The 24,690-nt window shown below is 36.9% G+C and overlaps 1 protein-coding gene and 1 pseudogene across 1 annotated transcript in view; one reads left to right on the top strand and one right to left on the bottom strand.

Moving 5' to 3' along the window:
• PTPRN2 (protein tyrosine phosphatase receptor type N2) overlaps window positions 1-24,690 on the bottom strand; it is a 717,244-nt gene that overhangs the window by 206,086 nt on the left and 486,468 nt on the right. The window lies entirely within an intron of this gene.
• Window positions 12,675-13,279, top strand: LOC117654773 (GTP-binding protein Di-Ras2-like; annotated as a pseudogene).

Below are 24,690 nucleotides of genomic sequence, written 5' to 3'. Positions count from 1 at the left end.
CCAATATAGAGCCACCCTTCTTTTCAATAAGAGTCATATGCCTTCCATTCATGGAGTCTGTCAGTTTCTTGATCTGTTGACTATCAACCTTTTGTGCAGCAGCAACCACAGCCTCCCAGACACTGTTCAGAGAGATGTACCATTTTCCTTCACCATAAATCTCCCGCTTAAGAAGAGCCCACAAGTTCTCAATAGGGTTTAAGTGAGGTGAGGAAGGCGGCCATGTCATTATTCTTCCATCTTTAAGGTCTTTACTGGCTAGCCATGCAGTGGAGTACTTTGATGCATGCGATGGAGCATTGTCCTGCATAAAAATCATGGTCTTCTTGAAAGATGCAGACTTTTTCCTGTACCACTGCTTAAAGAAAGTGTTTTCTAAAAACTGGCAGTAGGTTTGGGAGTTGATTTTGAGTCCATCTTCAACCCAAAAAGGTCCAACTTGATCATCTCTAATAATACCAGCCCATACCAGTACCACCCTCCACCTTGCTGGCGTCTGAGTCGAAGTGGAGCTCTGTGTCCATTACTGATCCAGCCATGGGCCCATCCATCTGGTCCGTCAAAAGTCATTCTCATCTCATCAGTCCATAAAACCCTTGAAAAAAAATCTGTCCTCAGATATTTCTTGTCCCAGTCTTGCCATTTCAACTTATGTGTCTTGATCAGTGGTGATTGGGTTTCAGTCTTCCTTACCTTGGCCATGTCTCTGAGCACTGAACACCTTGTACTATTGGATACTCCAGGTAGGTTGCAGTTCTGGAATATGACAGCACTGGAGGATAATGGGTTCCTGGTAGCTTCATGATTGATTCTTCTCAGATCTTTGGCAGTTAATGTGCATCTTCTTTTCTCAACATGTTTCTTGTGAACCTGTTCACTATTTGCAACAAAATGTTTACTGGTTCTATGATTATGCCCCAATATCTTAGCAATTTCAAGAACGCTGCATCCCTCTGAAAGACTTTTTCCATTTTTTTGACTTTTCAGAGTCAGTTAAATCTCTTTTTTGGCCCATTTTGCCTGAAGAAAAGAAGCTGCCTAATAATTATGCACACCTTGATATAGGGTGTTGATCTCCTTAGGCCACACCCTCCCTCATTACACAAATACACATCACCTGATATGCTTATATCCAATAAGCATTCAAGCTTATACAGCTTGGAGGTGCCAAATATGCATAAAATGATGATAAGGTCAAAATACCCACTTGCCTAATAATTGTGCACACAGTGTAATTTGGGATAAGAACATATTAATGGGACAAACTGGGATTTTCTGCTTGCTAAATTGGTTTTCTGTCAAGGCACTGGATGCATTGTCTGGATTCATATTAGATGTGACACTATGGTTTGCTGATTAAGTCATAGTCAGGTGAAACAGAAATCATATGATTTCCCAGAGTAAATACAAATAATGTAGTTGCTGTTCTTTTATCAGTAGCACAATCAAAGAACAACAAATAAGATTGTAGACTTCAATATTCTAATTATATTCTGTAACTGTTCTGTAACCAAATTAAGACTTGATGTTCTGACTTTTGTCAGCTGAATAAAGTAGCCAAACAAATGAATGCAAGTATGTATTTCCAAACTTCCACTTACAGTACATATCTTTTCCAAATGAAATAATTTTCAAAATAATTACAGGTTGTCCTTGATTTACAACCATAATTGAGCCCAAAATTTATGTTACTAAGTGAGACATTTGTTAAGTGAGTTTTGCCCCATTTTATGAACTTTCTTTCCCAGTTGTTAAATGAATCATTGCAGTGGTTAAGTTAGCGATCTGGTTGTTAAGTGAATCTGGTTTCCTCATTGACTTTGCTTATTAGAAGGTTGCAAAAGCTGATCACATGACCCTGGGACACTGCAACAGTCATAAATATGAACCAGTTGCAATGGTTGTAAGTGTGAAAAATGGTCATAAGTCACTATTTTCAGTGTTGTTGTAACTTTGAATGGTCACTAAATGAACTGTTGTAAGTGGAGGACTACCTGTACAACTGCCAAAGCATTCTTTAATATTTTTCTTTATCATTGAGCTGGGCAATATGCAACATTTTTACAATAGCAATACCCAAAAGTGGTTTGAAAATTAGCAAATTTGGATTATTATTTTCAGGTATAAAAGACTGGTTGGCATAAACTATATAGTGATCTTTATTCATACAAGGGATATTTTCCCAAATTGCAAATATATACAGCTCAAAAAAATAAAGGGAACACAAGCAGAAGACATCCGAGATCTGAATGAATGAAATAGCCTTATTAAATACTTTGTTCTTTACATACAGTAGTTTATACACTGCTCAAACAACTAAAGGGAACACAAAACTACTGTATGTAACGAACAAAGTATTTAATAAGGCTATTTCACTCATTCAGATCTCGGATGTCTTCTGCTTGTGTTCCCTTTATTTTTTTGAGCAGTGTATATTGAGTTGACAGGCTGATAAGGCTGCCTGAGTATGGTAATCAATCATAATTAGCTATTAGATCAAATGAGTCCTGTTTACTTCCATCACAGATTCAAAAATTCCCAATCCTTTCTAATAAAAAGTTTCAAACTCACCCCAATGTTTTCCCTCTATGATGATTTCTAATTAGCAGTCATAATTCCAAGCCAATACATTGCAGAGTAATCTCTGCATATATTTATTAAACATCAGGTTGTGGATTTTATTGATTGATTGATCACATTTATACGGCTGTACACTTTACAAGAAGCAACCCTAGGAAATGTGCAACAATCAACAAAATAAATGCATTCAATATAAAGACATAAAACAATCATTACAATAATTAAAATATATTCAAAAGTAAAATATATAAATCACAGTCATGGAGTGACTGAATATATACAATAAGATGTTGTTGGTTCCCTGGGATCCCCAGGTCTGGTGACACAACCAAGCCTAGAAAGTCTTCTGGAATGATAACAGGATGGAGCTAATCTTACTTAGTGGGGAGAATATTTGATAGGGCTGGTGCCATGGCAGATAAATTCCACCCCGGAACCCACAAACATAGCCCTTGGCAGATGCTACATGAAACAAACCTTCTCTGTCAGATTTAATGGGACGGTCTATTATAATTGCAGGAGGTGATCTTTCAGATAATTTGGTCATCATGTCACCCATGTATGTATTAAGAATGGATGGAAATTCCAACGTAACTAGAAAACTCCATATTGTGGAATGCTTGCATAGATAACTCTTTGGATGAAGGTCTGCTAGTCAACAACTTGGTAGTTCAGAAAAGAATAATTACAGCTGTCACTTTTTAAAAGAAATCTTATTAAATTAATCAGTTTTAGTTCATTAATCGATTAATCAGCGAGGCTATAATCCTTTAAACCTTGGTGGAATAAATTCCTGAACAAAAATACTTAGGCGGCATTCTAAATCTGCATACATTTTATAGGGTAAAATATTTTTTGGGGAGCAACAAAGTTTCTTTCCCCCCCCAAACTCTTTCTATTTTATTTGAAAAAAGTTAAAATACAAAACTCCAACAAATTTTTAAAAAAGAAAAAACACAAAACAAAACATTGAACAAAAAGATGCGTTAAAAGATAAAAACAACCAATTTATATACATATCATCCCCCTTACTTGAATTCTGATTAATGCATTTCTGAAATATTAGTTTCCCACCCCTGCAAAACACAGGAAAAAAAATTAGCTACTAAATCTATTTGCAAATTATAGACCTGTCATCCATATACTATACTAATAGGAGGAAGAACAATAATAATAATAAAATAGACAAGGTTAAAGCTTCAAAACCCTCTGTTAAGAAACTGTTATTGTAATCAACTCGTATAAAATTTACCACAGCGTCTTATCTATCCCAAATCCTCCCAAGAAATAAGAGTATTAATCTTGGATCAAATATTCACGTTTGTTTCTTAATACCATCTCTTATCAATTGTTGTCTGATTAAATATAATAAATTCAATCAGACAATCAGTCTATCGTTCCAACAAAGCCCAGATGAAAGTGGTTTCCGACTGCATGTGACAAATCCATTTGGTAATGTCTTTTAGTCCTCTTAAGAAAAACCAATTTCTCACTTCTCCATTCAGACGGGCTTCTACTATAAAAGAATACAGGCTTGAACTTCAGAGAGGAATCTGCAAACATCTCAGTTGCTTCTATGTCTGTTCAGTTCATATCTCTTTCCAGACTTTCCAACAGTTTGCAGCTTTCCAATCACATTCTTTTTGTGAATCTTAATTTATCCAGAACTACATGCAACTGAATATTTTCCACAGCCATTATCATTTCATCAAACTTTTTAAAAAAGTTTTCAACTAAAAAATTCATGTTACCAAAAGGACTTTTCCTGGATATCAGTCACCCTTGCTTGTCTGTAATATGATATATTGTTGCTATATGAAATTCAGCCAAGAAACAAAGAACACTGAACAGAAAAAAACAGCAAAAATATTTTCTGGATATTTCAATCCAAGATTAAAAGAAAAATTAAAAAAGTAAACTCCAAATATTTTGCAAATTAAATTTTTTTTTTTAAAAAAATGCAAAAACCCTGGAGATAAAAAATATCTCCAATATTAATGTAAATCAAATGAAGGCACTTTCACCATCCAAGGTCATGCTATGTTTGCTTACCAGGGTGGGGGAGGGGGAGGGGGGAACAAAAGATATTCAAAACAACAGTATAAATCAAAAGAAAAAAAAAGAACAGATAGACTCTAGCAGGGAGTTAAAATAAATCAGCATTCAGCCAGTCAGTCACCTTTTAAAGTCAAAAAGCTAGTAAAAACAGAAAACTCAAAAAGTGAAGTTAAAACCCAGGTACATTTAAGAAAACAAACTGCCGAAAGGAGAATGTATACCGATGACTTTCTGGCCACTTCCAAAGGGAACTGGAATCTTCAAGGCTCCCCTTCCCAGACCGGTCCATAGCTTTCCAAAATGCTGTCTTGGGTCATTTCTAAGTACTCCCATTCAAATCCAGGAAACAGCACTGCTTTGGCAGCAAAATCAGCAGATTGTTGGCAAGAAAGAAAAAGCCTCTTACTTCAGCAGCCATCTTATGAAGGATATTAGTTTAATTGTGTCAATATGACACACTTCAGTATTCCAGAATGCTAATGAAGAGATTGAGGCATTGGACTAGAACAGTATTTTTTTAATCTCAGCAGCTTTAACTGTGTGAACGTCAATCACATAGAGCCAATGCCTTGAAAGTGACTGTCACATCTGCATTAGAATGCCCAACATTTAATTATAATGTAATTTAAAAGCAAAAGAGTTGTGAAAGAATAGCCTATTGTTTTCCTAAATAGAAATTGTGGTAATACATAATTGCCATTTGCAAAAAAGTGAGTTCTTACCATGCTCCTGATTATTTATTTATTTATGGGACTCAGATTTGTTTTTGGATTTCAGAGCAATAATTCCGTATTAGAAAAGTAAGTGGTGGGGAGATGGAAACAAGCAAGACAGTAGATCTAGAATATCAGAAAATCATAGTAAATTGTTTGATATTTATTAGTACTGCCTTTTGCTACTAAAAAGGGGGAAATTGGGGAATATTTTGCCTCAGATGCCAAAGCAGATTGCCTGCTCTTAAATACAAAGATGGCTTGGGTGGAAACTTTTGCTGTCCCACCTCATGTGGCAAAATTCCTGGGCTGCCTTCATCACTTCCATCTACAACCAAGTTCTCCTAAAATGAATGCCAGATTCACTTCTAGGCAGGCTTCTAGTTTCTTTCAAATGCATTTTGCTGCAAATATGCTGATTGTATATGGATATGATAAATAATGGAACAAGGCTGAGCATTAAAATAGGTTTGGAAGCCATTGCAATAAAGTGTTTTTCCAAACGGGGTGCAAGATCATTGATTTGTAAAATTAGGATGGCATCAAGCAAGTACAGTAGAGAGGCTTACATACGGGCATGATCTCATTAGACCAGAACATGAGTAATCTTGTAATTCTTCATTTTTCCTTCTTGTTTCCAGAATTCAAGGTGATGTAAATAACCTGTTCTCTAATTTTATTCTCTTAACACCCTATAGGATATAAAAGTCTGAGAGGTACTTTCTGGTCTGGGCAACTAATGATTTTTTACAAACAAGTCCACCCCTCAAAGTAAAGTCTTATCTTAAAAGGAAAGACATCTTTCTTCTAATCAAAACTGCATACATTTACTAGGTCAATAAATAGATTTTAAAAATGCTCAGCCTTTACCTTAAAAATGCACCCTTCACCCCCTGGGAGTTCCTCCTTTTCAGCTAAATCAGGGATGAAATCCAGCAGGTTCTGACAGTTTCTGGAGAACCAGTAGCGGAAATTTTGAGCAGTTCGGAGAACCGGTAGTGGAAATTCTGAATAGTTCGGAGAACTGGCAAATACCACCTCTGGCTGACCCCAGAGTGGGATGGGAATGGAGATTTTGCAATATCCTTCCCCCAGGAGTGGGGAGGGAATGGCGATTTTGCAGTATCCTTCCCCTGCCATGGCCACCAAACCACACCACGCCCACCAAGCCACGCCCACAGAACTGGTAGTAAAAAAATTTGGATTTCACCACTGAGCTAAATGATTCCTAACACAACTTATATACATAATCCTGATCCTGCAAGAACATTGCTTCCTTCTGTCCTTGGAAACTTCTCCAAATGAGGAATTTTCTGGGATAGATATGACTCTTTCATTGAACCTAAAAGGTATTAGTTTCGAAACAGGCAAAATAATGCATAATACAAAATAAATTTAAGGAGTTCTCTGCCACAGAATCTGTTGATAGTCCCTATATTTGTAGACCTTCAAGAGGAAGTAGAAAAGATAATATTGTGTAAATTAACAATAACTATTAATAATAGGGCTTCACGGAACATCTTTTTTTAAAGGTATTATGTCCTTGAAAATAAGTTGCTATGGGACAACCATGGAATCTTTCCAGAGTCATCTGGTGGCTATTGTGAGAAAGAGTTGTTGGACTATATGACCTGTTTTCAAAAACACATTTTGATGTATTTTATTTTAATTAAAATAACTGGATGTATAATAAATTAATTAAAGTTAATTAAAGTTCTTCAGAGTCTTTCCCAACACCTGCTACCAAGTATTTTAAATGCCAGGAATTAAATCTGGACTTTTTACATTCAAACACAACCTATGTTCCGCCCTGGAATTTCTGAAAGTCCTTAAAGTAAGGTTGAATATATTTTCAAGTGATGGACAATAGTTTGTTCACTATTATGGTTTCACTGCAGATTTTTTTGTCTTCACTCAGGCCCTCAAATAGCTCTTTTCTAACTCTGAAGAAGTTAATTCCTAAAAAAACCCTGGAAGATCTTATCGTAAATATTGTCCTCAGTTAACAAGTTCTCAATACATATTCAATTTTAAACTCACACACATTTTTCATTTGTTAAAAATGTGATTCAGAGAAGAGTAAGAAGCATCAATAACATGTTGGCTTCATATTCTACTGTTAATGAATAGACTTTCATTAATATCAAGGTTGCATCCATGAATGAAAAAGCCTCATTTTCATATAAGTAGGTTTCTTATAGGAGAATTAATAAAACTCAATAGTAGCCTTTGGATATCAACAGTATAAATAAGCTCTTTATGTCATGTACTGATGGGGTGATTAAGTATCATTATAATGATTTTGCTTCTCTTCTAGACTACCAGAGCATGTCTATTGAAATGGTTAGAGCTACTATTAAAAGCCATTTTATTCTAGTCTGCTGATAACATATTAAGAGGTGCTAATGGTAAATATGGTAACAGAAGAGATGTATATTAATCATTTCTAATTTATCATATAGCATCTTTATCATTTCTCAGTTTGTATTCTAAAAATTGTGACTCTGCAGGCACTTCCCAGATCTGAAGAGAAGTCGCATAGGAAAGAAACATCATTAAAAGTAGAATAAGTATGTAAAATGGTAATCCAATCCCAGAAGGGTCATAAAAAGCTATAAAGGAAAATGACCAATGGGTACTTAAAGACATTATTGAAAAAATGACTGAGTGAGAGAAGAGGGATTATTACGTCAGCAGCACATTGGGTAGAAGTGGGGAAACTGAAAATGATGGAGATATATAGAAAAAAGAAAAAGGGGAACCATAAAATAATCTAGATGTGGAAGCACTACAGTGGAGATGGTTGATTGAGTAACAACAGATCCTACCTCCCCTCATCTTGCCTCTGGCCTCCCTATTTGTAATTTGATAAACAAACAAGCAAACAGACAGACAAACAAACACGAGCCAGCCAGTCAGATTTGGAGTAGGTGGAATTCTGGTGCATCTTGTTTATTTCTTAGGAAATTGTGAGAGTATAAAAGCTACATTAAATATATTAGTTACTGAAGAAGGAAGTGTCTTCTTGTAAAGTGAAACAAAAAACTGAGAAAACCATCTTTCCCAATCCCATTTTCAGAGATGAGAGCTGCATTGTAGTCACAAAGACTACGACTACAAGATCAGGTCTGCAAACTCCGGATGACTACTAAAGGGCAGCAAATATCTCTATTTTTCTACTGATAGAAGATAATATTTGTAAGTCAGGGTTGAACCGTGGAGTCTTTGGTGCTCTCTGAACTTGGCTGTTTTCTTGCAGACGTTTCATTAGCAATTTAGATGTTTTACCAGAAGACATAATGAAAACTCCTTAATCTCACAACACACAAGCAGACTTAACCATAGTTTCAACCAGGGTGGATTTGATTTAAATCGAGTTGATTTAAATCACAATTTAAATCATGATTTAAATCACTAGTAAAAAGGCTTGATTTAAATCAACTCGATTTAAATCATAATTTTTAAAGAGCAACTGTCATCTCTGCTACTCCTTTGACCCACTGTTGACTCACCGATAGTCCCAGTGTTGCAGAATATACAGCCTCATGCGACATAACTAAGCTCCATTTCATGCTGAATAAACTAAATTATTTATGTATTTCAAATAGAAAACTATCTTACGATAGATTTTTACCCTAAAAAGTTTTTTATTAAAATAAATTCAATAAAAATAAAAAAAATCCAATTTAAATTAAAAAAAATCCAATTTAAATAAAAAAAATTGATTTAAAAAAAATTTTTTTAAAAAAAAAACATTGATTTTTATCCACCCTGGTTTCAACTGAGAAACTGTGAATGTTCTAGACCAATCCAAGTCCTAAACTTTCAGAGAATTCCTGGAAGCCTTGCACTCAGACAAATTAGCCATCAACAGGCACATAGACATAAATAACAGCTAGGTTGCCTCAAAACAGGCAATCAACAAGCCAAAAAGGAAACAAAAAGATCAAAACACCTTCTCACCAGCAATTAGCACCCAATTGAGCAGGGATTTATACCAAGACTGATATTAGACTAACAACCAAGAATTTTTTGTCTAATGTATATGTATAAGGTGTGTTTGAAGTATTAATATTATTATTTATCTCTTATTATTTTTTTACTTCCCCCTTTTATTGCCTATATACTTTAGTATCATGATTGGTCATATTATTATTGTTATTATATTCTGTTGCAGATACACTGAATGCTTCTGTACTGGAGACAAATTCCTTGTATGTCTAACCATATTTGAACAAATAAATAAAGTGTAAGTAAACATTACCCCAATCACGGAATCACCAACTCAAACAAACTAACAGCAGATAAAAGCCTAATCAAGGAACCACCAAGAACATCTTTATCGTTGCTGAGAGGGAAAGCCACTAATACAGATAAAAAGAGAGCAAACCACTCAGACAGCACTAAAGGAGCTGACTATATTTTTCTGAATATCCTTGCAGCCAGAGGTGAAATCCAGCAGGTTCTGAAAGGTTTTGGAGAACCGGTAGCAGATTGTTGGGGGCAACATACTGATGTTGTAAAGCACTATGGGGCAGTATATCAGTCTAAGTGCTATTACTATTGCTATCATCACAAGATGTAAGCTGTTCCAAGTAAAGCTGCATTGAAATTGATTGATGATGATTTTGTCAATGCTGATGGTGTTCAGGTAATGCTCCAGTTGTTTTGGAATTGCATTCGAAGTGTCAATTATTACTGGTATTGTCTTTGCTTTCTTTTGCCCATGTCAGTCCACTTCTATTTACAGATCTTTATATTTTGTGATTTTTCTCCAATTCTTTCTTTTCTGTTGTGCTGTTTCCAGTATTGCTATGTATCTACTATATTATTGTTAATGTTACTCTCCAGGCAAAACGAAAGCATTATGTGCTACACAGTGCAGTGCAGTGCATTTCCAAATATCAAGCCACAGGTTTTCTTTCTGATTGATCTTTTCTTTTTGTTATATAAACTCCAAGCTTTTGGAGGCATGCATCTTGAGCTGCTGGGCTGATAGGGTGGTTAGCAAAATCCATGCCAGCTTGCTTCCATCCTTTTTCATTTATGCTACTGGTTCAGCAAGCACATTTGTGACTGATGGGGGGAAAAAATGAAAAATTGCATGTTGGTTACCCAGACAGGAAACACGGAGCTTAGCTTAGCACCCATGACAGGGAATCTGTGGCTCAGGCAGAGCAAAAAGCCCTATTGCCTTTTCCTATTTGGCTATAAAGCTTCAGATATGCGTATGTGTGTGTGTTTATGTGTGTGTGTGTGAGAGAGAGAAAAGCAAAGCAAAGCAAAGCAAAGCAAAGCAAAGCAAAGCAAAGCAAAGCAAAGCAAAGCAAAGCAAAGCAAAGCAAAGCAAAGCAAAGCAAAGCAAAGCAAAGCAAAGCAAAGCAAAACAAAACAAAGCAATGTCATTTTATTCCACATTTAAACTAATCTAATATTTCAGCCACCAAATAAACATTGACAAGAGGATTGGAGTCTATATTACCACTTATGGCAGAAATGTCTTATATTGGTGTAAGTACTGAGGTCATATCTACAAGATCAACACTTGTTGTAGAATTGGTGTGTCAATTTATTATTTTGGTTTCCTTTTCCTCTCCCTTCCCTTGTTCAGGGGCACGTCCCTGAATGCTGAGTTACATCTTCTCTTCAACTTTACTTACTGCCCTCAGATTTCCAAATCCATCAACATGCTTTTACAGGAAATTTTCATTTTACATTTCCTAGTTATATCCCCATATTGCTGTAGGCCATATACAACACAATTGTATATGGCCATATACAACAGAACATTTACTGAGTCCCCATTTGGTTATTTCAAGCATCTAGAAATGGCTAAGTGAGATGGTGTAAGTTTAGCTCTACTATTTATCCAATTATTCAGAAATTGTGCACGTATTTCAAAGTACTCGATAAAAACTTAGAAAAACACAAGAGAAAAGAAAGGGAAAATGCATTTGATAGGTGTTCCAGCATTTCACTGCTGTCTTGCTTTTGAAGGATTTCTTGAGGTTTTTTGTGGGTTCTAGGACTGGTAATAGTTTCCTTATTCCTAGTAATTGTATCAGAGAAAAATGTGATTTTGCTGTAGAAGTTGAAGAATTAAACCGAATGAAAAATACTTCCTGGTGATCACTGAAAACACCTACCTACTGACTACCAATCATTTGTATTGGCCTATTTATATGTAAATTTATATGTAAAGAGACACGGTGGCTCAGTGGCTAAGATGCTGAGCTTGTCAATCGAAAGGTCGGCTCTTCAGCGGTTCAAATTCCTAATGCCGTGTAACGGGGTGAGTTTCTGTTACTTGTCCCAGCTTCTGCCAACTTAGCAGTTTGAAAGCACATAAAAAATGCAAGTAGAAAAATAGGGACCACTTTTGGTGGGAAGGTAACAGTGTTCTGTGCGCCTTTGGCGTTTAGTCATGCTGGCCACATGACCATGGAGACGTCTTCGGACAGCGCTAGCTCTTCGGCTTAGAAATGAAGATGAGAACCGCCCCCTAGAGTTGGGAACGACTAGCACATATGTGCAAAGGGAACCTTTACCTTTATTTATATGTAAATTACAGGCAGAGGTAGCAGAGTCTCACAATCCAAACCAATGCAAAAAACTGAGGCAAAATGATCAGTATTTATTTGGAAGCAAAAACTGGTATTTTCTCAAGGTCATTTCCTGAAACTTGATGCTCCAGTGTTATTACAGTGGTCCAGTGCTGCACTGACCCTCCAGTGCTAAATCTGCAAGTCTTGAGTCCAGTGGTGGGTTTCAAAAATTTTTACTACCAGTTCTGTGGGCGTGGCTTGGTGGGCGTGACAGGGGAAGGATACTGTAAGATCTCCATTTCCTCCCGATCAGCTGGGACTTGGGAGGCAGAGAATAGTTGAGAGCGGGGCTACTCAGAATTTTTACTACCGATTCCCCAAACTACTCAAAATTTCTGCTACCGGTTCTCCAGAACTGGTCAGAACCTGCTGAATCCCACCTCTGCTTGAGTCCTTTGCTCAAGATCAGGAATAATTGGTATAATTTAAGGTGGCTTTTCAAGAGCTGAGTAGTAGTTAAATGTCCAGTGGACTCCTTGATGCTGAGCTTGATTGCTTGTTTGAAGATGCTTCATTACTCAACTAGATAACATCAGCGCAAGTCAGGTACCCATGAAGTCATCAGCAGTCAGGCTTGACTCTAGGATACTGTTTACCTTTTAAAGATTTTCGTGTAACGCTAATGGAATGGAATTTGGGAATTGTCAATTCTGTGCCTATTCACCAAAGGAGCATGTAAATTCAGGGTTCTTCCTTGGTCCCCAGCTGAACAAGCAGGATGCTAGAGCACAATAATGATTACCAAGTGGTTGTGTTTGGAGCTGCTGGCGTTGGTCAGAGTTTTTTGGTACTTTGCTTCATACAGGGGACCTTCTGGGAGACATACATCACCACTGTTGAAGATATGTATCGTCAGGTAATCAGCTGTGACAAGAACATCTGTACTCTTTAGATCACAGACACTATTGGAAGCCACCAGTTCCCTGCCACGCAGAGACTCTCCATCTCAAAAGGCCATGTATTCATGTTAGTATATTCTGTGGCCAGCAGGCAATCTGTAGAAGAGTTCCAACTATGAGCTCTTCTCTATGAGCAGATCTGTCAGATCAAAGGAGACATTCAGAAAACCCCAATTATACTGGTAGGAAACAAGAGCGATGATCCTCAAAGAAAAGTGGGCACCAGTGAAGGAGAAGTCCTTGCCACAAAATGGAAATGCTCCTTCATGGAGATCTCAGCCAAAATGAACTACAATGTGCAAGAGCTTTTTGAAGAGCTCCTTAATTTGGAAAAGAGAAGAAATGTAAGTCTGCAGGTGGATGGCAATAAATCAAAGCAGCAGTGAAAGATGGATAACTGAGAAGCAAATATTCTGTGATGTAACACCTACTAGTGGCTAAAATAAGAGCATAGTCTTGATCTTGCAGGACATCTGTTCAGAGAAAAGTCTGATTATTCAAATTTTCAGAGGCTAAGTATACCTTTTAAGATATTAGTGTTAAATGTGGGTTGGATCATTTGAATATTTACTAAAGGGTGGTTGGATTTTGCATGCTCCATTTTGCACAAGCATCAACTATGCCTACTGCAAACCAGTCAATACTATTCTGGTCAAGTAGAAAAAATAATCTTAAACCTGCAATGTACTGCTACATTTTAATATTTTTTTCAATTTGCAACAATTTGCAATTCTTTTACAAATACTAATATGAATAAGCAAATCATAACAGGATTCTACTGACTAAAGCAGTACGATTAGACAGTACTATATCTAATGCTCGCATATACTTGGAGCAAAAAATAAATGCTTACAGATAGAACTTAACTACAGTAGTTCTCTGACTACTGTAGATTATTTGCATTAATTATGGTGGTCCTTCAAATATGTATGTTTATAGGAAAGAAACTCTGTTCTCAAGTGTTCCACGTTATATGTAAGTACTTGGTAATTCTACATTGGCAAGATTTTATGTGAATGATTAAAATTAAATGAGTTTTTAATGTGGAAAAAAAATCAGCGCAAGTCAGATTGGTGTTTGTTCCTTGTTTATATACAGTAGCTTGTCTTGGAAGCCGTTCCCTGTTGGTGGGAACGTAGTTTCCACCTTGGTGGTTCATTGATTAGATTATTGTTTTCTGTCCGGCTGTTTGTCTGATGTTGATCTCTGCTTATCCGAATGGTGGTTGCTGGATGAAATGTGTTCTAGGATTTTTTGTTTTCTTCCTAGGACTTTTATTGTCAATTTTGAATAGTGTGTAAATCTGGTGTGGTGTGGTCTGTCTGTCTGTCTATCATCTATCTATCTATCTATCTATCTATCTATCTATCTATCTATCTATCTATCTATCTATCTATCTATCTATCTATCTATCTATCTTTCTGCCTATCTTGCCATGGGGCTACTCTAGGCATTTATAACACTAAAAGAATAATGACGAGTGTAAACAAAAGATATTAGAACACTAAAATAAACAATGAAAAAGAACACAAGAGGAATACAACAATATATGTGTGTTGATGTCTGATTTGCATGAATGCCAATCTTTTAGAAAGTTTCTAGTGTTTTTGGATTTAGCATGGTTTGGGTTGCTAATAGTTTCCTCGTTGAAACTGTGGTTAAGTCTGTTGATGTATGGTAATTTTTGTCCTGTCTGCTAGTTGGTGTTTGTGGATGTACTCTGCTAGTTTTCTTTCTGCCTGTCCCATATAGTAGCTGTAACAGTCCTTGTGCTATATGTTTTAGATGACTCCTGCTTTTTCTTCATGGGCTACTGAGACTTTTGGTTTGCTTAAAATGTTTTGAAGAGGTTTAGCTGGTTTATGTGTTATGATCACCATAACACATAAACCAGCTAAACCGTAGTTCGTCATTTCTTCGATACTTTTGATGGGTTCTATTGCTTTGCTATAGCAGAGGTAGAATGCAGGAGTGTCCACAAGGTAGAGTCAATAAAATAAATATGTTGATATGCAGTAAAATAAATATGTTGATATGCAGTTGATATGATATATTTGAAGTTCTGATTTTCTTTGTGTGTGTCATGAAAAATATGTGGAACTTCAACTGACCTTTGTGTCTATCATTTGCCTTTTTTGACATACCTTGTGGACACCTCTGCACACCAATCATAAATGACGCCAACTGAGTGAGCAAAATACCATTTTAAAATACGCATAGGCAAATTAATTCACTTAGGGCCTCTGGGGCTTTAAAAAATATTTATTTTAGCATAAATTTAGTTATATATTTCTTAGCAGAAATACCTGACATTTCATAGGCATGCTATTAACATGGCCAAGATGATGCAATGAGGACATAGGAGTGGTGGTAGTGGAAGGAATGAGAAGGAACCAGATCACTTAGAAGAGAGAAGACTTTAAGCCTGTAAATACATCACTCCCTTCTTTTATACAGATACTAATCCCTTTCTTCTTCCTTGGCTGGAACGTTTCCAGAAGCTCAACATGAGCAAAAGGCCAATGAAATGTTCTGTTTATAGGCTCCAGTAATTGCATATTTAAGACTCACAAGAAGGTTACAGCTGGGTTTAGCCATGTGAGGCCAATCTCCAGCTTTTAATAACTAAAGACTGTTTTTCTAACATGGCTATGAAAAACCAATGTAAGGAAAGCAGTTACACAAAAGAAAAAAAAGAAAAAAGAAGCACAACCCATTTCTGTTAACAAAAGCCCAAACACCCAAGCCTCAGTATTACACATCACAGTGGAATATAGTTTAATGTACATTTTAATGAAGCAGATTTAACCTGCAACTATTTAATTTCCTTTGCAAAACACCTGAAATTATGTCTCTGTAGCTGAAGTGCCTCAACTTTGAGAGGGAAGGGCCCTAATGGAATTTACTGTGGGTAGAAAAGAGATGGGCAGAAGTCACTTTCAAGTTCATTTGAAAGGTATTCTGCAAAAGAGAGCAAAAGAGAAAGAAAGGGAGGGAGGGAGGGAGAAATAGGTGGGATTTCACCAATTTCTTTTGGAATTTATCTTATTTCAAAGTGAAGAGGGTCTGAATTTTAAATAATTTTCTGTCAAAAGAAGGATTTGTCAATCAATTAACAACCAAACACACCTATGCATACAAACACACACTCACACAAGCAAAGATCTTGTGTAGCCCTCTTTCTCATTGTCTCACCTGAGAGTTCCTATTTTCAGCTAAATTTGATTGTAGGGACCTACTAAAAAGAGTTAAGGCTTTGATTGCATGGTTGAGGCCACCATGTAAACTTTTATCATCTATTCTCTGCAGACATCCCTGATAGCCATGAAGAAAACAGCTTAGATTGTGTTCTCATAATCACCATTTTGATCTTTCTATACTCCTGTTGATCAGTTTGCCTATTTCGATGGACCAGGCTTTGGGAAGAACAAAATGTAGCACAAGATAAGAAGTGGTAACTAGATACGGAAGAAAAACAAATAGAAAACTCCTTCTGGAGAAATTCCCAAAAAGCTTAAACACAGCAGGAAAACTAATCTGTAAATATTCCAAGTCATCCACATATTTTCAGTTGTTTATACCCTGTTTCCCTGAAAATAAGATAATAAGCTCAATCGGGCTTTTGAGCGCATGGACTAAAATAAGCCCTCCCCAAAAATAAGCCCTCCCTGAAAATATTTAAGCGCATGCGCAACCAGTCCCTGCCACTTCCTCTGGTTAGGGTTAGGGAAACAGAAGTGGAAATCAGATAAGACGGCAAGAGGAGCCCCATCTTGCTCCATTATCCCAAAATAATAAGACCACCTCTGAAAATAAGATCAAGCATTTATTTCAGGATTCAAAACAATATAAGACAGGGTCTTATTTTCAGGGAAACATGGTATTTTTATCACTTACTAGTTTTCCGTATCATTTCTATTCTTGGGTGACACTGCCACACACATGCCCATAGGCAGTAACTATCGAAAGGGGAAAAATTTTTGGAAATTCATTTAGACAATGAATTGAAACTTCCATTTTGAAATGTAACTGTGAACTACTGTAGTTTTAAAATCATGATTTATGGTTCAAGATGATGCATGAATGCATCCAGTTGTGGTTTGTTCATAAAATTATGGTTAAATAAGCCATACTTACTAAAATAAATAATATCTTACATACGGCCCATGTCAAATTCATGACTCTGGGTAGATAATAATAGTCAAAACAACAAACAAAGGCATAAAACAATAAAAACAAGAATACCAGTAATCTGTAGCCAAGATAAACAAAACCAGCAATATCAAATCTTGCTTAGCCATAATGTGATTTGTTTGTTTATGATTTAATCTAATTTAGTCAATATAGTTTAAAATGGCTTCTTCATTGTATGAAGCTAGTGCATTGTGGTTGATTCAATAAACACATCAAAGCATAACTTAACAGATTTTGCAAACCCAGCATAGTCAAAAACATTACAATAGTGAAAGCAAAAACAAGAACTCATATTTTTTATTGCTGGAAATTGCTTATGTGTGCTGAAAAGAAGGAGTACAATGCTGGACTTATTCATTTTCCTTTGTCAAGAAGGAAAATAGGATTGCTATATATCTTTAATGACAACATGTTTTTATACAATTCCCTTCAAATGTTCTGGCATCTAGAAGCACATTTATTACTAATACAAACCCTGTTATACGTAGTGATGAAAGCAACTGAATTGCACTTAAAAACCTCTGTTAGACTCAATTTTAAGACAATCAAGAGATGCATTATTTCAAAATATTTTGTGTCATGCAAATATCCATGAGGAATAATTACCAGTTTTATTTTGCTGAATGACATGCATTGATAGTTGGTAATGAACAAGAAGAAACAGAGTGAGTGATTGGGTCATTCAGATGCTCAAGAATGAACAGTGTGCTTAGAAAAAGAGTTGCTTGTTTCCAACATAGTTTTTAAGCAGACAACTTTTCACATGTATCGAAGGGAAAGGAATTAATATACGGGTAGTCCTTGATTTACAGTATAACCAGTTGTTAATGATCATTCAAAGTTACAACAACATTGAAAAGAAATATTTACAACCTGTCCTCACATTTATAATACATCCAATATGACCAGTTTCCTTATAGTCACATGATGAAAATTTGGCCACCTAGCAACCAGGATTTATTTATGACAGTTGCAGTGTCCTGGATATATGAGAACTCCATCTGCGACCTTCTGATCTGGCTTTAACAGATTAACAGAGTTGGAAGGTACCTTATAGGTCATCTATCCCAACCCCCCGCTCAAGCAGGAGACCCTACACCATTTCTGACAAATGGCAGTTCAATCTCTTCTTGAAAGTCTCAAGTGATGAAGCTCCTACAACTTCTGAAGGCAACTTCTGTTCCATTGGTTGATTGTTCTCACTGTCAGAAAGTTCCTCCTTATTTCTAAGTTGAATCTCTCTTTAGTCAGTTTCCATCCATTATTCCTTGTCTGGCCTTCAGGTGCCTTGGAAAAGAGCTTGACCCCTTCCTCTTTGTGGCAGCCCCTCAAGTATTGGAAGATGGTTATCATGTCTCCCCTGGTCCTTCTCTTCACTAGACTAGCCATGCCCAGTTCCTGTAACCGTTCTTCATATGTTTTATCTCCAGTCCCCTAATCATCCTGGTTACTCTCCTCTGCACTTTTTCTAGAGTCATAGGGTGGTGACCAAAACTGGATGCAGTACTTTAGGTGTGGTCTTACTAGGGCTTTATAGAGTGGTATTAGTACCTCACTTGATCTTGATTGTATATCCCTCTGTTAATGCAGTTTAGGATTGCATTGGCTTTTTTAGCTGCTGACAAACAAAGTCAATGAAGGAAACTTGACTCACTTAACAATTTTGTGGTTCACTTAACTGGGGTGATTTGCTTAACAACTGTGGCATAAAGGTTCGCAAAACTGGGCTTGACTCAACAACTGCCCCTTGTAGCAGTAGAAGTTCCAGTCCTGATTGTGGCTATAAGTCAATAACTACCAGTAAATCTGAATCTTTTATTGATTTATGGCTAATAATGAAAATTTGAGAGAATTAATTAAAAAAAAAAAAAGATGAGAAGAAGTTCTGAAAGTGGAACTAAAATGGAATGTGTGGATGACCTTGGGGGTCAAGGGGAAGAGATGCTGTCTTGAAAACAATGAGACAATCGAATGAGGAGCCCTCAGTGGATTAACAGTCAGAAAAATAAATTTAGGAAGGACCCGTCCTAATTAATTAGGTAGTAGTGGTAGTGATAAGTGGTACTTTCCAAGTTGCAAGATTCTGTTAATGCAGTTCTACAATAAAGTAGAATTAGCTCATCTAGTTTAGTTTACCCAGCAAGGTTGACATCAATCTTGCAAGTACGCTGGGTGTCTTGTTTTATTGATATACCAGCTGATAACCTGGCATTGCCCAGGTATTTATTTATCCCAATCCTGTATTATATAGGAAGAGCAACTTCACCCTGAGCCCTGATTTCGGCGAGAATTAAATTAGTTAAAAATGTTTTCCGTGTGACTCCCAGAAGTGTCAAGTAAAATGATACCACCTTGTTGTTTTGCTAGCTGACCTATGATCATTTGATATGCTTTTTTCTGATCTTGATTTAGAAGTGGCTTCTTGTCCACGATATATGCACTAAGCCAGGGGTCACCAACCTTTCGGACCTCTGGGACCACTAAATTCATAATTTTAAATTCTGCAGACCGCTAATATGATCTGCCTAATGATCAGCTGGGTGGGAGTGGCTAGGTGGTCATGTGACTGGGTGGGTGTGGCCAATTTGATGTCATTCATGTTGAGGGGCACCTCACCAGCCTCAACTCACCCCTCCTCTCCCAGCCACTCCTCGCTTCCCTGACTGGGCTCCTTAGGGCCCCAACAGGAAGCAGTTGTTGGAGCTAAGCAGCCACCATGAGAAAGAGTTGGCAAAATAGCTCAGTTCAAATTGGATTTGACTGAGAAGGAGGCTCAGTAGAAGCACCTCACTAAGGGTACTATGAGCATAAGCTTTCCAAGCAGAAGGAAGACTTGCGGGAATGCAAAGCCAGGCACAGGCACCTGGAGGCTCAGCGGGCTGAGATGGTCAGCCAGTTCCAGGCCATGAGGCAGTCCATTGGAACAAGGCCTCCAGCTTTTCACCCCCAGTGGCGCTTCCTTCCAGCCTTCACCGAAAGCCCAGCACCAGGAGACCAAAGCAGACCCCAAGTTTGAATTTCTGCCCCCCTTCCGACCCACACAAAAAGACCCCAAAGGGGAAGACTCTCTGCAGCAACAGAAATGTTCATTGCACATATCTGTCCCAGGGGCCGTAGTTTGAGGACCCCTGATTTAGTGTAATATAAAAAATACAAATAATTTTTCTGCAGACCACCAAACTTTTCTTGCGGACCACTAGTTGGTGACCGCTGATTTAAGGAGCTAATGACAGATGTTTTCTACATACCTCGACATACAATGAAGTATCTTGCCCTTCATACCCAAAGTGCTGCTGTGCTCATTTTTATCTATATTTATATTAGAATGACACATTCTCCTGTGTTATTGGCAGGTTTAGACCATATAGCAGCCTGGAAAGTTAGTTTGTAATATATAATAACTTTAAGAAATCATGAACATGCCTACAATATCCAATACCTATACAGTTTGTATAGGTATCTCATCTTCTCTCATTTTATCCCCAAACAATCTAAGAGTTAGGCTGCGCTGAACGAAAAGGTGAAGTCAAAAGTCATTTTATAACCTCTATCTCTATGCTTGAATGAAGATTTGTACCCGAATCTTCCAATTCCCAGTGTTTAGCCAATAGGCTACACTGATTGGATCTGGGTTTTATATCTGGGTATCCATTTGTGGGGGGTGGGGAGGCAAATAATATTTATCTTGCACCCATCTATTCAGTAGTAAAGAGACTACAAATATAATCATTTGCTGTATAGTTAAACATAAGAAGATATTTCTTTCTTGGTGCATGTGCGAGTGGTTTACTCAAAATTTATTTATGTTATTTTGAAAGAATCATTTCATAGCATGTTGATTAAGCAAAACAGTAGATGACATTGAATCACCCGAAAAAAATAATTCCCAAGTACTCTTTGTATATATTCCCAGATGTGCTGGATGGACTCTAAAGAAAAATGTGTATTTTAATAACTTTTAAATCCCTTTTGCTCTGACACCAGCTTCAAAATAAACAGCAAAAGAGGCTGCAGGAAGCACTGTAACCTTTTCAATATTCTTCATTAAACTCTACCATCTATGTCCCCCCTGAGTGAATGCATCATCAAATCAATGGCTGCAAAGCCAACTCTGATTTATGAAAGACCTCACCAGGCTTTCTTCATATACTGTTTATTTAAGCACCAAAACGTCTTACCTATAGATCCCTAAGTAATTACATGCTGTGAAGAGTTACACAGGGTAGCTTTTCAAACAGAGGAGGTGGACGTATGCAGAACAAAAGGACTTCCTGATGGAATTCAGATTTATTCTACCAACTGCAGGCAGATTTTACTTTGGATTTTCATACCAGATATGCAGTATAGCTTGTAGGATTTTTTTTTTAAAAAAATAATCTTCTAGTATGCATAGGTCAACTTTTAAAACTGGCTTAGTTCTACCTTTTCTACAGTCTTAAATCTTTCGCCTCTGTTGCCGTTGTTTCCTCATTCTCTTGTCTTTCTATTTATTTTGGAAATTCAAAGGAGATAGCAGTCTATAGCACCATTACAATGGAACTTTCTTTCTATCTATTAAAATACTTAATTTTTTCAGCATCTGCTGAAGAATTCCAAAGTGAGAGAACCTTAGCAGAAAGGGAAAATTAGACTCCTCTTCCTCCTCCTCCTCGCTATTTCCCTCGAAATAGCGCTATTTCTCCTCGAAATTTCCCTGTTACAAACTGGGAAGCTGATCATTTCAAAGCAGGGGTGAAATCCACTACCTCTGCTACCAGCTCACAAATGTGAGCATGTGTGTGAGCACTCTTGCTACATTCACGCGTCCCTCCTCCAAAAGGGTCAAAAACGGGATGTGATGACAGACAGGCGGGTGGGTGGAGCCTCCTGCCATTGGTGCTACCGGTTCGCCTGATCCGGCTGAATTTCACCACTGTTTCAAAGACTATAACAACTCTCTCGTGTAACCTCTATGTCATAGTTCACTAACTTCTCCAATTTATTTTTATTTTTGAGACTCAGCACAAGCCTTTCCTCAAATTGTTATGTGTAAGTATGCTCAGAATTAACACGACTTCATCTGTATGAATTTATTTACATTGTCATTATTTTTGAACAAATCTATATCCATTCCATCACGATGGAAGAAAAACATGTATGACATAGTTTGTCTTTTTAAATCTTGCAGTGTGTTCTTAATGTTTGAATAATTGTTTCTATAAGCATGGACTCGAATTAATTTCACTTACTAAAATACTCATTCATCATTGTAAAACCAGTAGTATCTTTTTTCCCTCCCCCATAACTAAAGAAATTGTATACTATTTATCAACTTTTAAAGTGAACTTGCCAATATATTGTATTTTCTTTGTTAATTAAATTTGACAAGTTCCCTGGTGTAATAAAGAACTATAGCATTCTTAATAATGGGAAATTCTTGGATCTAATCATTTTTATTTATTTATTTGTAGAATGTATTGATTGCCCATTTTACCACAGGGTAAGATTACAGCTTACAATAAAAGAAATGTAAGTGCTTTGCAGAAGGGCAGGAATCCTTCAGATGTGGTCAGCTGAAAAGTGATATTGCAGCTGTTGATTGGGTAGTTTATTTCTCAATGTCTTTGTTTTCTCAGAAGAGATTTTTTAAAAGATAAATGCACTAGACCAATTTGGCCTTACATGCGACATATAAACAAACAAGCAGTCTGTGTCATGTTTGCACTGGTAAAAAAATAAGGAAGACATCAAATACATTTCAATATTTCAATAAGAGAACACCTGTCTTTTATTTGATGAATATAAATTAGCGTGACGGATTACATCCTAGAGTTCTGAAGGAGCTGGCAGATGTTATCTCAGAACCATTATACCATATCTTTCAAAAAAACCTAGAGCACCGGGAACTACTAGAGGATTGGAAAAAGAATTGATGTAGTTCCCATCTTTGAAAAAGGAAAAAAACAACAGACCCAAGAGGCTTACAGAATAACATCAATATCTGGGAAGATACTGGAAAAGATAATAACCCCCCCCCCAAAAAAAACAGATTTGTGAATAACTACCGTATTTCCCAAAAAAATAAGACCCTGTCTTATATTTTTTTTAAACCCTGAAATAAGCACTTGGCCTTATTGCCGTGTGCTCAAAAGCCCGATTGGGCTTATTATCAGGGGATATCTTATTTTTGCGGAAAACAAGATAGAAACAAATAAAGTTATAACCAGAAGTCAGAATGGGTTTATTAAAAACAGATCATACCAAACCTAAATTAGTAGACGAGCAAAATGCTGTGAACTTATACTTATAGGTTGGGGTATTGCATTACTAATTATACTCTCCCAGTCTCCTCATTTAATTATTTGATTAATGAGACTCACTGAAAGATCACCTCCATATTTTCAAAACTGGAGGTATAAACAGAGGCAAATAATTCTTTGTTAAAATTCAATTCAATTCAATAGAAGTAATAGTTTTTTTATACTTCAAGCCAGTGGTGAAATCCAGCTGGATCTATCTGATTCACGCAAACCAGTAGCGCCGGTGGTGGGAGGCTCCGCCCACCCACCGGGACATCATTACGTCCTGTTTTTGAGCCTCTGTGCATGTGCAGAAGAGGCGCACACGAGCGTAGTGCTCATACTCCCAAACCGGTAGCGAAAGTAAGTGCATTTCACCGCTGCTTCAAACCAAACTTCTGCATGGCGAATGAAAATGAAATATTTTAATGTGTCCTTCCATGGATTATTTGTATTCTCTTCAAATGCCTCTGAAAACTATGGAGGTATTCCTAACTAAACAGCAGCTTAAATTGAATACATATGGGACCACTGTGGTACAACATCTATTTTTAAACAGCGAACAATTCCTGATGCCAAGGCCCAGGAATGTTGTGAGTTTAGAAAGACTGTGTGTTGGATAATTGACAGCACTCTTATAAACTCACAGACTAGAGTACTGAAGGAAAAACTATAATAACTAAACTGCTTTTAAATCAATACAGGTTTATAGATCTGCCACGAAGAGGATAGCAGTGGAGATGTGGATCCAGTGACAGCAGCTCATGACTTCCTGATCCCAAGGTCCCAACAGAATTTAGAGAGAGCACTAAGGAGAAAATCTGTTTCTCTCCTTTGCCATTATAAATTTAACGAATAAAGCCGCCCAGAGTTGCCTTATGGGTGAGATGGCCAGCATATAAATTTAATAAATAAAATACAACCAAATACAATAATTAAATTGCCAAAAGGGAACCCCACTCAGCTGGACCCAAATACCAAAATTTACTGATGCTGCTAAAAAAAAACATTTTTACACATACATTTCAGTGTAAATATATTTGCGCACCCTGTCCATATAACACTGATAATTGCCAACTGAGTCCAATAGAATAGAGCTGGAATATCTGAGCTACCAGAAGAGATATTCCAAGATCTTACTATTATAGCAATAGGCCATCCCAAACTAATATACAAGCTGCCAAATAAATTATGAACAATTACATACATTTGATCAGTATAACCTAATGTACATAATTAAGCATGCTGTATTTAAGAGATGTCTCCACTCAGTACACTGCTGTGCATTCTGTTTCTCTGCCATCTGCTTATCTCTGGAGAACCAAGTTCTTCTGTTTTCAGAGTGCCCAAATAATTAATAATA

The sequence above is a fragment of the Pantherophis guttatus genome, chromosome 4 (assembly GCF_059756535.1).
Source record: "Pantherophis guttatus breed Tessera chromosome 4, ASM5975653v1, whole genome shotgun sequence".
Classification (NCBI taxonomy): domain Eukaryota; kingdom Metazoa; phylum Chordata; class Lepidosauria; order Squamata; family Colubridae; genus Pantherophis; species Pantherophis guttatus.
This window is presented reverse-complemented; position numbering and strand designations above follow the sequence as displayed.